At 47.1% G+C, this 11,398-nt stretch overlaps 1 pseudogene; it reads left to right on the forward strand.

The window, feature by feature from the left end:
• The first annotated feature begins 943 nt into the window (after positions 1-943).
• LOC102573538 (E3 ubiquitin-protein ligase Topors-like) lies at positions 944-9,776 on the forward strand (annotated as a pseudogene).
• The last annotated feature ends 1,622 nt before the right edge of the window (positions 9,777-11,398 follow it).

Here is an 11,398-nt window from a genome sequence, read left to right on the forward strand (position 1 = left end):
ATAAATAGTGGTCTCCCTTAGTCAGCCGAACCAAGGAGACCCCAAGGCATAATCTAGACCCACTCCCAATAAGTCTCCCATGCTAGGGACAAAGGAGAACTTTATTGGTTACAAGGAGTAAGTTTGGAATAGGGTACAGGGTAGAGTAATATCAGAGAAATCCCATAGAGCAAACAGGGTGGCTGGGTAGCCTTTGATCATGCATTTGAGTTACTGCAAGTGTGAGGCTTGTGCCCCTTTTACCTCCTGGCCTGTTGGGGTGTGGCCCCTCCCCTCAACTCCCCCGCCACGACTTTGATGCTAAACTTACTTTAAGAGGGGTTTGCAGTGGAGATCTTTCCTGGATGGGCCTCCCTGATAGGTGGTGGTATTTACAATCATCCGATGTGATGTTCCGTGGGGCTCTGCCTCCCCTACACCCCGTCCACTCTCCAACCGGTTGGTGATGCATTAATGCTGTCTTCTGGTCCTGTGTGACGACTGGGGACCTGTCTACCGGGTTCCCGGTGTTCTTTCTCCCCCCTTGGGGTAGTTTTTAATTCAAAGGAAATATTCCTGTAAGAAGGGGCTGCAGGGTTGCCTCCCTTATCCCAGCCCCCTCTCGGGGTCTCCGATGCCTCCTCTCCCCTACCATAAGCAGGGAGCTCCCCTGCTTCCTTGGTATCCACTTTTTCCGGTGGCTGTGTAGGTGCTCCTGCTCTGCCTCCTGCAAGAGGCTTAAAGCTTTCTCCTGTGCTGCCTGCTTGAGCCACGCAGGCTGGGTTACCTCCTCCCCGTGCCGGAGCCTGCCTCACAAGCTGCCAGCCCGTGTTCTCTCTCTCCGGCTCTCTCCCCGTCCCAGCTCCGGTGGGGCTTTTAAACTTTCCCACAGTGGCTGGTATGGCTGCTGGGACTGGCTCAGCTGTTCCCCGCGCCGGAAACAGCTGATTAAACAGCCGGCATAATGCCGGTTCGCGTGGTTGCGTCCGCGGGCGCGGGTCCTGCTCTGGCTGCTCTGCGGGAGGTACGTTAGGCCTTCTGGAGGCTTTTTCTCAGGGTCTGGGGCCCACGGGGTCTGCTCTTTCCCCCTCGAGAACCTGTGGGGGTGCCTTGCCACCACAGCAAGCTATAGATTTAGTTAGATTTTAGGTAGCTTATGAGTATCATCCAGAGGCAGGTGGAGATTCCCCCTGGAGGCAGGAAGTTCATTGATCATGAGTTTCAAGAGAGAGAGCAAGTTTCAGATGGTCCAGCTCTTCTCCCTTTGAGTTTTCCTCATGGCTACTGCTTCTCCTCCTGGGCAGTCCTTAACTTATATAGCCCTTATGACCTCATTTACCTGGTCCAATGGAGACCAGCATCTGTTGGCTACCAGCCAACCAATTTGAAAGGCATCACTGGTTGCCGGGTAGACTGGCATTGCTCAGAACAATAGGGAGCCCAAAGCCCCTCACCCAGGTATGTGATGCCAGTCAGGTAGGCAGAGGGAGCAGGTTGCCCTGCTCCCTCATGAATGTATCCAACTCAGGTTACAACTCAGGATTACCTAAAGAGCCCATGGGATGTCTGCCCTTTGCAGTGACCATGCAAACCAAATGGTCACATAGCAGAGTTTTTGAGGAGAGACAGAGGTGGCATTTTGCCACCGAGCTCACATCTATTACTAGCACTTTCTGCCCTCTCCAGTTGGTTAGCAGACTCTTTCCCATTCTGGTAGATGATAGTGAAGCTTTAGTTATTCATACATTTGTCATGTCTTGACTGGACTACAACAAGGAGATATACTTGAGTAGGAAGACAGCAAAAATTAGGAACCTCCACCCAGTACAGAAAGCAAGTGGAATGTACCCCATAGAGTATCAAATCAAATATCTTGGTCCTTAGTATCAAATAGTTCTATGACATGGAGCCAAAATATCTGAATGGATATCTAGAATACCAGGATGGAGTTGATGGCTGACAACTACACTCTTGGGGCAAAATGGATCTTTATACAACAAAGAAAAAACGTGCATGTGTGGGGCACAGAATTATGTCAAGACCTTCACAAACCTCACCATCTCTTACTCCCAAGTTCAATACTTACTTCTTCAACCTTTCTCCAATAGGGGTGTGTGTGTGTGTGTGTGTGTGTATACATACACACTAGAAAATTGCCCATCAAGAATGATGAGGGGGTGGGCGGGGATGGAGCCCCACATCTGGCCCCTGCCCCCTGCCTCACCATCACTCTGGGCCCAGGTTCGGGCCCGCTGCCCACCCTCTGCTGCTCCGGGCCTGGTAATTGTACACTATGCAGAACTGTTAGCTCCACCTCTCTGTGGGTTGCCTCATGGCTAGGGACTGACATTCAAAAAGCCCAAGCCTGAATTAATTCACTCTTTGCAGGTTAGTCTAAGCTATGCAGCTTAAACTGATTAATTACTGGCAGACATGCTCTGTTAAACCAGGAAATGCAGGCAGGTGCCTTCAGTGGCTCAAGTCAAAAGCCAGGGGGCGCTAGAGTGTGCCTGCCAGCCACTGCCAAAGGGGCGGGACCAAGGCTCTCACCCCTCGCAGCTGGAGTGGAGGGGCTGTGGCTAGGCATCAGCCCCACAGGGGATGGGGAAAAAGTCATTTCTCTGAAGTGAGGTATTGAACATGGCAATTTGCAAAGGATACAGCAAAGAACTACCAAAAATCTTCGCCTAAGCTAAGATACGGCCCAGTAAAACACAGCATACACAACTTAGTCTAACTTCAAATGTAAACCAGTAAAACAAGAGTTAGTTTTACTAATCCTGAGGGCAGAGTTTTTCCTTACAGCCAGACATTCAGAAAGGCTTTGTTTACATGTTCTGCTTTATAATGTAAATGTAGCTCTCTGCAGTCTTTGGTGCAACTTCTTTTCACTAAATCTCCAGCATGTGTGACCACTGATAAATGATTGTCAGGTCTTTGCCAACACTTTCACCTCTCAGTCTGCTCCTGCAAGTCTTAGCTCTAGGCTCAGAGCTGCAGCAGGGCTTGGATCTGCAACAGATTTGCTTGCTTCCCTCCCCTGCCCTGTGCAAGCCACATAGACTGCAGCCAAAGCCCTGGCGTTCTAGGGGAGAGAGGGGACAGACGTATGGCTGGGGCTGCCAAACAGCAAATGTGGTCCCGAGGGTTTGCCAGAGGAGAGAGGGCGGGGAGAGGGGATGGAGGAGAAATTTGTCTCAGGGGCCATGACAGGCCAGCATCTGGCCAAACCCTACCCCTGCTCTGGCTAGAGGGCAGAGGGGAGGGGCCAGCCCTGCTGTGGAGTAGAGAGTCCCACCAGACCAAGAGCATGCCAGGATGCTGGAGGAGTCTGATTTATCTTAAACCAGCAAGGGGCCTGGGACAGATGTTGCTTAAACCAGTTTAAGCCAAATCAGTTAAATCTGATACTACATTCAACCAGATTTATTTCAAACCAGTTTCAATCATTCTCAAACTGGTTTATGTGCACTGAACTTCTGTTATGTTACAGATGACCTGAGCTGAAGTTTTCCCTGCACTGCTATCTGCTTCAGACAGAACTATTTTTTGAAAGCTTCGGCAAAAAAAATGGTTTATATGTTTCTGGAAGAGGATTAGGACAAATGATATGTTCAAAACAAGTCCATTTGGCTTTGAGAAGGCGCAAAGACTCCATGTTTTGGAAGAATAAGCTTGAAATTGGACAAAATTCCTGCCCTTATGGCAGGAATGTGATGTTTTCTGTCCTGCAGGACAGGATACAAATTTAACTTTCTACCCAGTTAAAAAATACCTGATAGTTTGGGGCAGCTGAATTACCTGAATCAATTTGTGCTACGCATGTGATAGCCCAAAGCCCTGAGGGTTTAACAGGACTTCCCGTGCAGTTACTGCTTTTGGTTGCTATAGCACTAGTGCAGGAACTGAAAATAGGGCTGTTGTATCTCAGTGCTGCTCTTGCTGTGCTCTTTTACCTTTAAACCTGTTTATGGGTTATATGCAAACGGAAATACACAGCACATTAAGTGTGTTTATTTTACAGTGATTGCCAACGATACATTTATTTAGTATTGATGTCAGCTATAACATGACAAATATCAAATGCAAAAGTGCTGGCATTCCTGAAACAGCCATGTCCTCTCAATACCGAAAGAGAATGTAGTCCGATTTTTGGCCAGCTACCAGACCTAAGCACTTTTTTTGCTTCCCCACTTTTTCTCATGCACCCTGCTACCTTTCTACAACTGACCAACAGCAGTCTAAGTAGCACTCAAATTAGGGTGTGCTGACTATACGCAAAACTAACTAACAGATCCTCCAGTCCCAACTAGATTCCCACAGTAGCAATAAGCAGTGAGAATGGACTCATTGGTTAAATTTCATCCACTTACTGCTCTGAATTACTTTGTGGATGGAAGGCTTGCAGTGGGAAATAGGTTGTTGACCTTGGAAACAGCAAGAGGAAGCAGGAAAGAGAACAAGAAGAACAAAATAACAATCACTGTAAAACTATGTTTGTTAATTAAAAATAAAGGCCTTAGGACAGGGATGTCAAATATATGGCCCCTGGAGGTTCTCTATTGAGCCCACCCAGCTACTGGCATGCACCAGAAGCTGGGGAGCATAGCCTGCTACAGGATCTGGGGCTAGCTAGCCCTGCTAGGTATGGCTATTGGTGGTGAGTTTGACTCACCACTGTCACCCTCGAACTTGTTTCATCAGACCCCACACTGCCATTGCCAGATTTGTTGCTGCTACCAGACTCCTTGCCACCCCTGGACCTCTCACCACTGCCAGACACTTGCTGCTGCCATCAGACTTTTCAATCCTACTGCTGCATTGGCCAAAGTGGCACCCATCATTCCCTGGGTTGCAGTTGGCCCCACAGCCTGGATTTGGCCTGGGGCCCAAGGTGAATTTGACAGCTCTGCTTTGGATAGATACTCTGCCACTTGATAGGCCAGCCTGAGAGCTGGGGTAAATCGAGGTAGCTCTACTGACTTGAGTACTGAGAATCTGATTTACCCATCTTAAGCAAACAGTCCCATGGAGCTTTCTCAGTGTTGTATTTTCTTGCATACAACATACTCCAGAATATAATACACACCTTGCTTTTGAAAGGCAGAACAAAAGCAAAATGAATTCCTTTGTAGTAAGTAACTGAGCAATAGCAGGTAGGGAGCTGAGATTGTTCATTATTCTGCTCCCTGTGGATTGCTGAGGATTTTACTTTTGGTTTCCAATGGTAAGTAGCGGAATCTGCTCTTACCATATTTATCAAATGTAATTTGCAAAACAATTTCTAGCAGCTGGTTTTTGAGGAAAGCTGCATGTTATATTTGAGAAAATATTTGCTTACTATGTTTCCAAATAACTTTTTATTCAGGAAAAGTTTGGCAAAGTTCATATTGATCTTTGAATCTTTGTTTTGTGTGTGTGCATGTGGAGACTATGACCCCTGCAATTGAAGAGCTTACTGTGGAGCATCTGGCAAGTGAGCTGCATCAGACAGTGCCCAGAGTGTTTATACAAATGTGACAATATACACTCTTTAGATAGTTGCTTTCATAGATTTTGCTTTTGTTGAATGCAGGAGTGGTCAAAAAGCTGTCTACCCACTTTGCAAACTGCCTAGCCATTCAACTGAATAAGGTCTTGTATTCAAAAGCCTGTCTAATTCTACCCTGTAGCTGGTTCAATAAAATATATCATCCTAAGAAATCCTTGCCTCTTGCATAATTCCTGGACCACCGTGGCTATAACATCACTCTAACACTACCATATTCTTTCTATGTGAGAGTCAAAACATAGAAAGGTCTTCAGAAAATTGGTTTTTTGCTAGTTCTGGTGGGCAGAGATTTCATTACCGCACTACATTACCAAGGCAGTGTTGCATACCATTTTATCTGTAAAGGATATCCTTTTCTCAAGGACAAGCCATATTGACTTCTGAAGAGATCTGTATCACTCTGGCTTGTATATTATAAGTGTTCAATATAGTAGTTGCTATAGAGACATTTCAGCAGATTTTTTTTCTGTGGGAACCCTGCTTGTCTTGTCAGGCTAGGTCCACCATTGAAGGGTGAACGAATTGTCCTACTCTGTGCCCAGAGTTCTTCTGTCAACATTGTTCAGCACCTCATCATGAGTAAGGTAGCCAGATATGATCTAAGGAGTTAGGTCTTCACTGATGAATTAAAGCCTTTTTAGCTCCATTGCACTGGCCATTTTACATGAATTAATCAGTTTTGTCTGATGTCCTTTTAAAATAGAAGCATATGACTGGCATGCCAGTTATTATTGTCCTGCTCCTTTATATGCTAGAGCAAACCACTCTTAATCATCAGCCACAACTGGTACTGATGAGGCCTGTTGGGAGGATGAAAGTCCAGGACCACTGTATTCCAGTTTAGAACATGTTCGTGCTGCCATAGCTTTTCCTTCAGATACTTCAAGAATTTCTGATGAAAAATCTGCTAGAAATTGAAAAGATTCATAAGCAAAGTCACAAGCTAATACAAAGCCAATGACAGTGATACTTTTTCAGACAATTGTGTCATTGTTGGTTATGTTAAGCCATTAGCTGAGAGAACATCAAAACTTGTTGAGCTGTCCTCTGATTCTGAGAAGTCAGTCACTGAGGGGAAAAGTGAGGATGTGAAGAAACCACATCCAGTATATCCAGTTTCACAGCTTTAGTGACAGTGAAGCTTCTGGTTGTCTACAGCCATAGACACAAGCAGAAACAATGTAGCAAGGGAAGAAGAGACAGCAGGAACAGGAGTAAAAGAAACAGAAGATCAGAACTTAAGAGACAAGTTCATCTAGGAAAGCATGACTGTCCCCAGGTACAGATGTTCAAATAACCTGAAGAGGAATCAATTTAACTTACATGGGTTTCTCTAAGTGGCCTAGCTTACATGGATAGTGAACAGAACACGCTTGCTCTTTGGTAAGGGGGGGGGGGGGGGGGAGGCACACAGGTTGCCTGCACTGGGTGAGGCCAGCAGGTTGGGGGCACTCCTGCATGACTCCCAGCAGGCCCTGTGGACTCCCTGGGCTGCTGGAGATTGCTGAGCATAGTCAGGTGCCCAGGCCACCCCAGCCTGGCTGCTGGGTATGGGCAAACACACTCCCAACGCCCTGTTGTGTCAGCCCATGCCCCACCTGCTCCCACAGTCTCTGCCTGCTTGCCCCACCGTGGATGGTCAGTGCCCCCCTCCCCACCCCACACTCCTTTGCCCTAGTATTCAGGGACCCTGTAGTTGTGGCCCAAAAAACTTTGCACCACCCCAGGTGGCCAAACCGTGGAGGTCATAGGATTGCCTCAGTGCAGGCCCTGTCCTGATGTTCTGCCCCCTGCTATCCCAGCCCACCAGAGGTGAGCTGCCTGCATTGGCTTTTGCTCAGGGGGAAGGTGGGTGCATGCTAGAGTCCAGGTGGTAGGGTGCCTGGCCTGGCCACTTAGATGTGGTGTGCAGGAACCAGGGGTGCAGTTCGCGGGGATGTGCCCATGAGGGGCAGCAAGGGGGTCCTTGGCTGGGTGTATGGGAGCCAGGGTTGTGGCCCATGCAGCTGTGCCTGTGCACAGAGGTTTTCCTGGGCTCTGGGTCAGGTCTGTGTGTACATCATGGGCTGTGTCATGATGGGGTGTGGGGGCACGGTCTGGGGATACAGGTGCTCAGGTTCTGAGGCTCGTGCAGGGAACACAGACATCTCCTTCCTCCCGCCCCACTGCTGCCTGCTTGTAGTTGACAGATGGCTGGAAGCAGGAAGCGAGACTGTGGAATGGGTCTGTGCTGACTTGGCTCTGGAAGAGCTTGGGGCAGGACCCACTGGTGCTCAACCACAGCAGCCAAGTGCAGGTCAAGTGCTAGTGCAAGGGAAGGTTGTGGGGGGCTGCAAAAGAGCTTGGGGTGCCAGAGGACAGCAATCTAACTTAAATCAATAGGGCATCTGGTACAGAAGTTTGATTCAGTGGTCTAACCTAAATCAATTAAGTTTGAATGCACATCCATCCAGAGCTATCTTAGACCAGTTCTACTGCTTTTAGGCCAGTCTATGTGTACCAAGCTTCTGTACGGTTATGGGTTTAGATCAGGGTGGGCAAAATATGTCAAAGATGACAGAAGCTGGGGCAGTTGGACCCAGAGGGAGCTGGCAGGACTGAGCAGCCTAGTCTCACCTCACCCCCAGCCATTTCCCTGCCTTCCTGCCCCCACAGTGCTCCAGCACCACGTGGCCCCAGGCTGCATTGTTGGATTGGGGAGTATGGGAGGGGTGTGTGTGTAGGTAGGGGCAGAGAGAGAGAGAGAGAGAGTATGTGTAGACAGGGGCAGAGACAGTGTGTGTGTAGGCAGGGACAGCATGTGTGTGTGTGGGCAAGGACAGTGTATGTGTGTGTGTGTGTAGGCAGGAAGAGTGTGTGTGTGGGGGGCAGGGACAGAGCATGTGTGTGTCCTTTGTAGGGTGAGTCCCACACACACCCCACCACACATGTACCCACACCCCCGCTTTCACTGCCATACATGCAGACCCCCACACTCCCTCACACGCCCCAGCCACCCTCCTCCTGACAGTCCCCCACAAACCCCATACCCACCCACACCCCACATATCCACACCCACCCACATGCTCCCTCATCCCACACCCCCACACCTATCCACCCCCCACAGACACACCCACACCCTCCCCCACACCCCACATATCCACACTTCCACAGTCCTCCACAAACCTATACCCATCCCTCACAGCATACAAGGATAAGACTTCATTTTAAGCTATTGTGCAGTCACCTCTATGTACACTACACAAGCACATAACCAGGACAAAACATTTTTGGAAATCTAATTAATGAATGTTCTAGATGCTTTCTTTTAGAATATAATTTGGTATTTTTCTGGTTCTGAGATGGCAAAACCCCTTGCTGAGAGGAGTACTTCCGGGGGCAAGGGGAAGGAATTCTGGTGGCAAAGGTCAGGGGTTAGGGGGTGGGACTTCTGGTCACAAGATGGTGAACAGGGGGCGGGACATCTGTCAAGGGGCTGGGCTACCCATGCAGCCCTCAACAGATTTCCCAAACTTGGTAAGGCCCTTCTCCTTATATAATTGCCCGCCCCTGTGTTAGCAAGTCACGGTCCTGCAGCAGTGGCTGTAGATCAAGGAACAGAGACAGCGATCATTATTATGGAAGAGACAGTTGCCAAAGTAGAGTAGGAATATGGTCAGAGATGGCTACAAATCCTTATATCAGAAGAGGAATCAAGCCAGAGTTCATTATTCAAGGCAGTCAACTAGTCCAGGGTTTAGACTACCTTGTTTTTTCTGAAAGGACAAATACACAAAATCAAAGTGGACACAATGAAAGCTATGAAAGATACAGATCAAGGAGTCAATCCAGTAATAGATCTAGGATGGTTTCTGGAGAGACTGATAGCAAGTGATGTGAAAAGCCTGGCAAAAAAGGATACCCACAATGTGCCACTTGGAGAGTGTGCACAAGGAGAATGCACCAAGCCCTTTTAAAGGGGAAGGAAATGGTCACCAGAAACCTACATCAAAGTACAGTGGCTGCCATCAGTCTGAACCCTTCAGAAAACTGAGCAAGCAGCAAAACAAAACAAAGTAAAAGAAAGGAAAAAAACAGAAGCCTGAGTGGGGAGATAGTTTGTGAAGGGAAGGCTATAGAAACAACTAGGCATCAGAAAAAGACAAAGCACAAGAAGAAACACAGGAGACACCACACAGATTGCTCAGCACTTTCTGTAGCTGTAATTATGATGGACAGTGGTAGTGACATGGAGATTATAATATGAAAAACTGTGTAACATGACAGTAGCATCTCCTGGACAACCACAACTCAGTTAGACGAGAAAAAAAATTGAGTCTCCATCTCCTCTCCTGGGCACATGAGATGGTAAGGACTTGTGTGCAGTAGGAAGAGAAACTGCAATATTGAAACAAAGATTGCAGTATTACTACTACCAGGGGAGCTGGGGTGAGTACACTGGAAATGTACATGTCCAGCTCCAGGAAACATCAAATAAGCAGACTCTTGTAGTGGCACATAGTAACAGTAGTAGTATTGAATCTGGAACAGAAACTCTGTTAGCTATATTGAAACTGCATAGCTGGAAACATTCAGTTATTTGCTTCCTCCCAGGACTTCAGCTGTAGAAAACTGAGTGGTCATCATAGATATTAAGACTGCCAAAAACTGTATTAATGTATCTGGGTTGTAGCTGTATTGGTTTAGAGGCAAAGGGAATCAGAACTCATGGTAGAGGTGATGTCTTTTGTAAGTCCAACTAGATTTTTGCAAAAAAAATGTCTTTAATTGCAAGTGTTTGGGCACAAGCACCCTCCTTCAGGCATAGGAGAAAAGATTTATTTCTACCCAAGAGAACTTTTACAATCTTTTCTCCTATGCCTGAAGAAGAATCTTGTGCCCAAAAGCTTGCAATTAAAGAAATTTTTTTGCAAAAATCTGGTTGGTCTAATAAAAGGTATCACCTCTACCACAAGCTGTGAAAGAAATGTATTGACACATCACAGTGGCCTGGTCTGTTCTCTGCCCTATAGGGCTTCCTGTACATTCTTATCTCCTATATTCTGGCCCAAATCTAGAGAACATGCTTGATGTCAAAGCAATTTTACCAGTATAAAATTGGTTTGATGTCAGAACTGTATACATATGGCTCCAATCCCATTGGTATCTAATCAGCCCTCTGGGCGTGTACAGAGTGCTGGAGACAGGCCAGGGGAAAGTTGGGGACTGCTGGGGAAAGTGGAGCTGGTTCTCCTCTACTCCCTCCCTGCACACATCCTGGTGATCTGCTGGATGTTCTCACGGTGTCTGTGAAGACAAATCTTGTAGCATTGGCCTCCTCATCTCTCATGTCTCTCTCGGCTGTTTTTCTTTCTTCATGTGGTTTTATTGCTGGATCTGTGATGTTTGTTACCTCAGCCACATACCACGTCATTATATTTATAATTTCATCAGTCATTTCTTTGGTCTTATTTTTCTGTAGCAGAAACAAATGCGAAAGGACAATAAATGTGTTAATTCCTTCATTCTCCCTTCCTTACATGGCAACACCTTCTACTGGGTGAGACACAAACTTTTAGGATAAACACTAACAGCCGCCTATGAAAATTGGCATGTATCGCCAGTGCCTTATGGATAGGGTGGGATATTAATCGAACAGAATAAATATAGGAAATCAAGAAACAGCCAGTTCAGGAAAGGTCAGAGAAGGACAAACTAGGATCAGCATTGCTTCTCTCCGAGTTTGTTTCTGAAGGGCTGACATGCAGTCTGAAGACCATGAAAGACAATTTTGACCATCTTGAAGCCCAGGGGAGGTTTGTCACTGATTTCAGCAGGGCCAGGATTCCCCCACGTGAGCCTAGACATGACCTGATTTTCCCAGTTTAC

Source organism: Alligator mississippiensis, chromosome 3 (assembly GCF_030867095.1).
Source record: "Alligator mississippiensis isolate rAllMis1 chromosome 3, rAllMis1, whole genome shotgun sequence".
NCBI lineage: Eukaryota > Metazoa > Chordata > Crocodylia > Alligatoridae > Alligator > Alligator mississippiensis.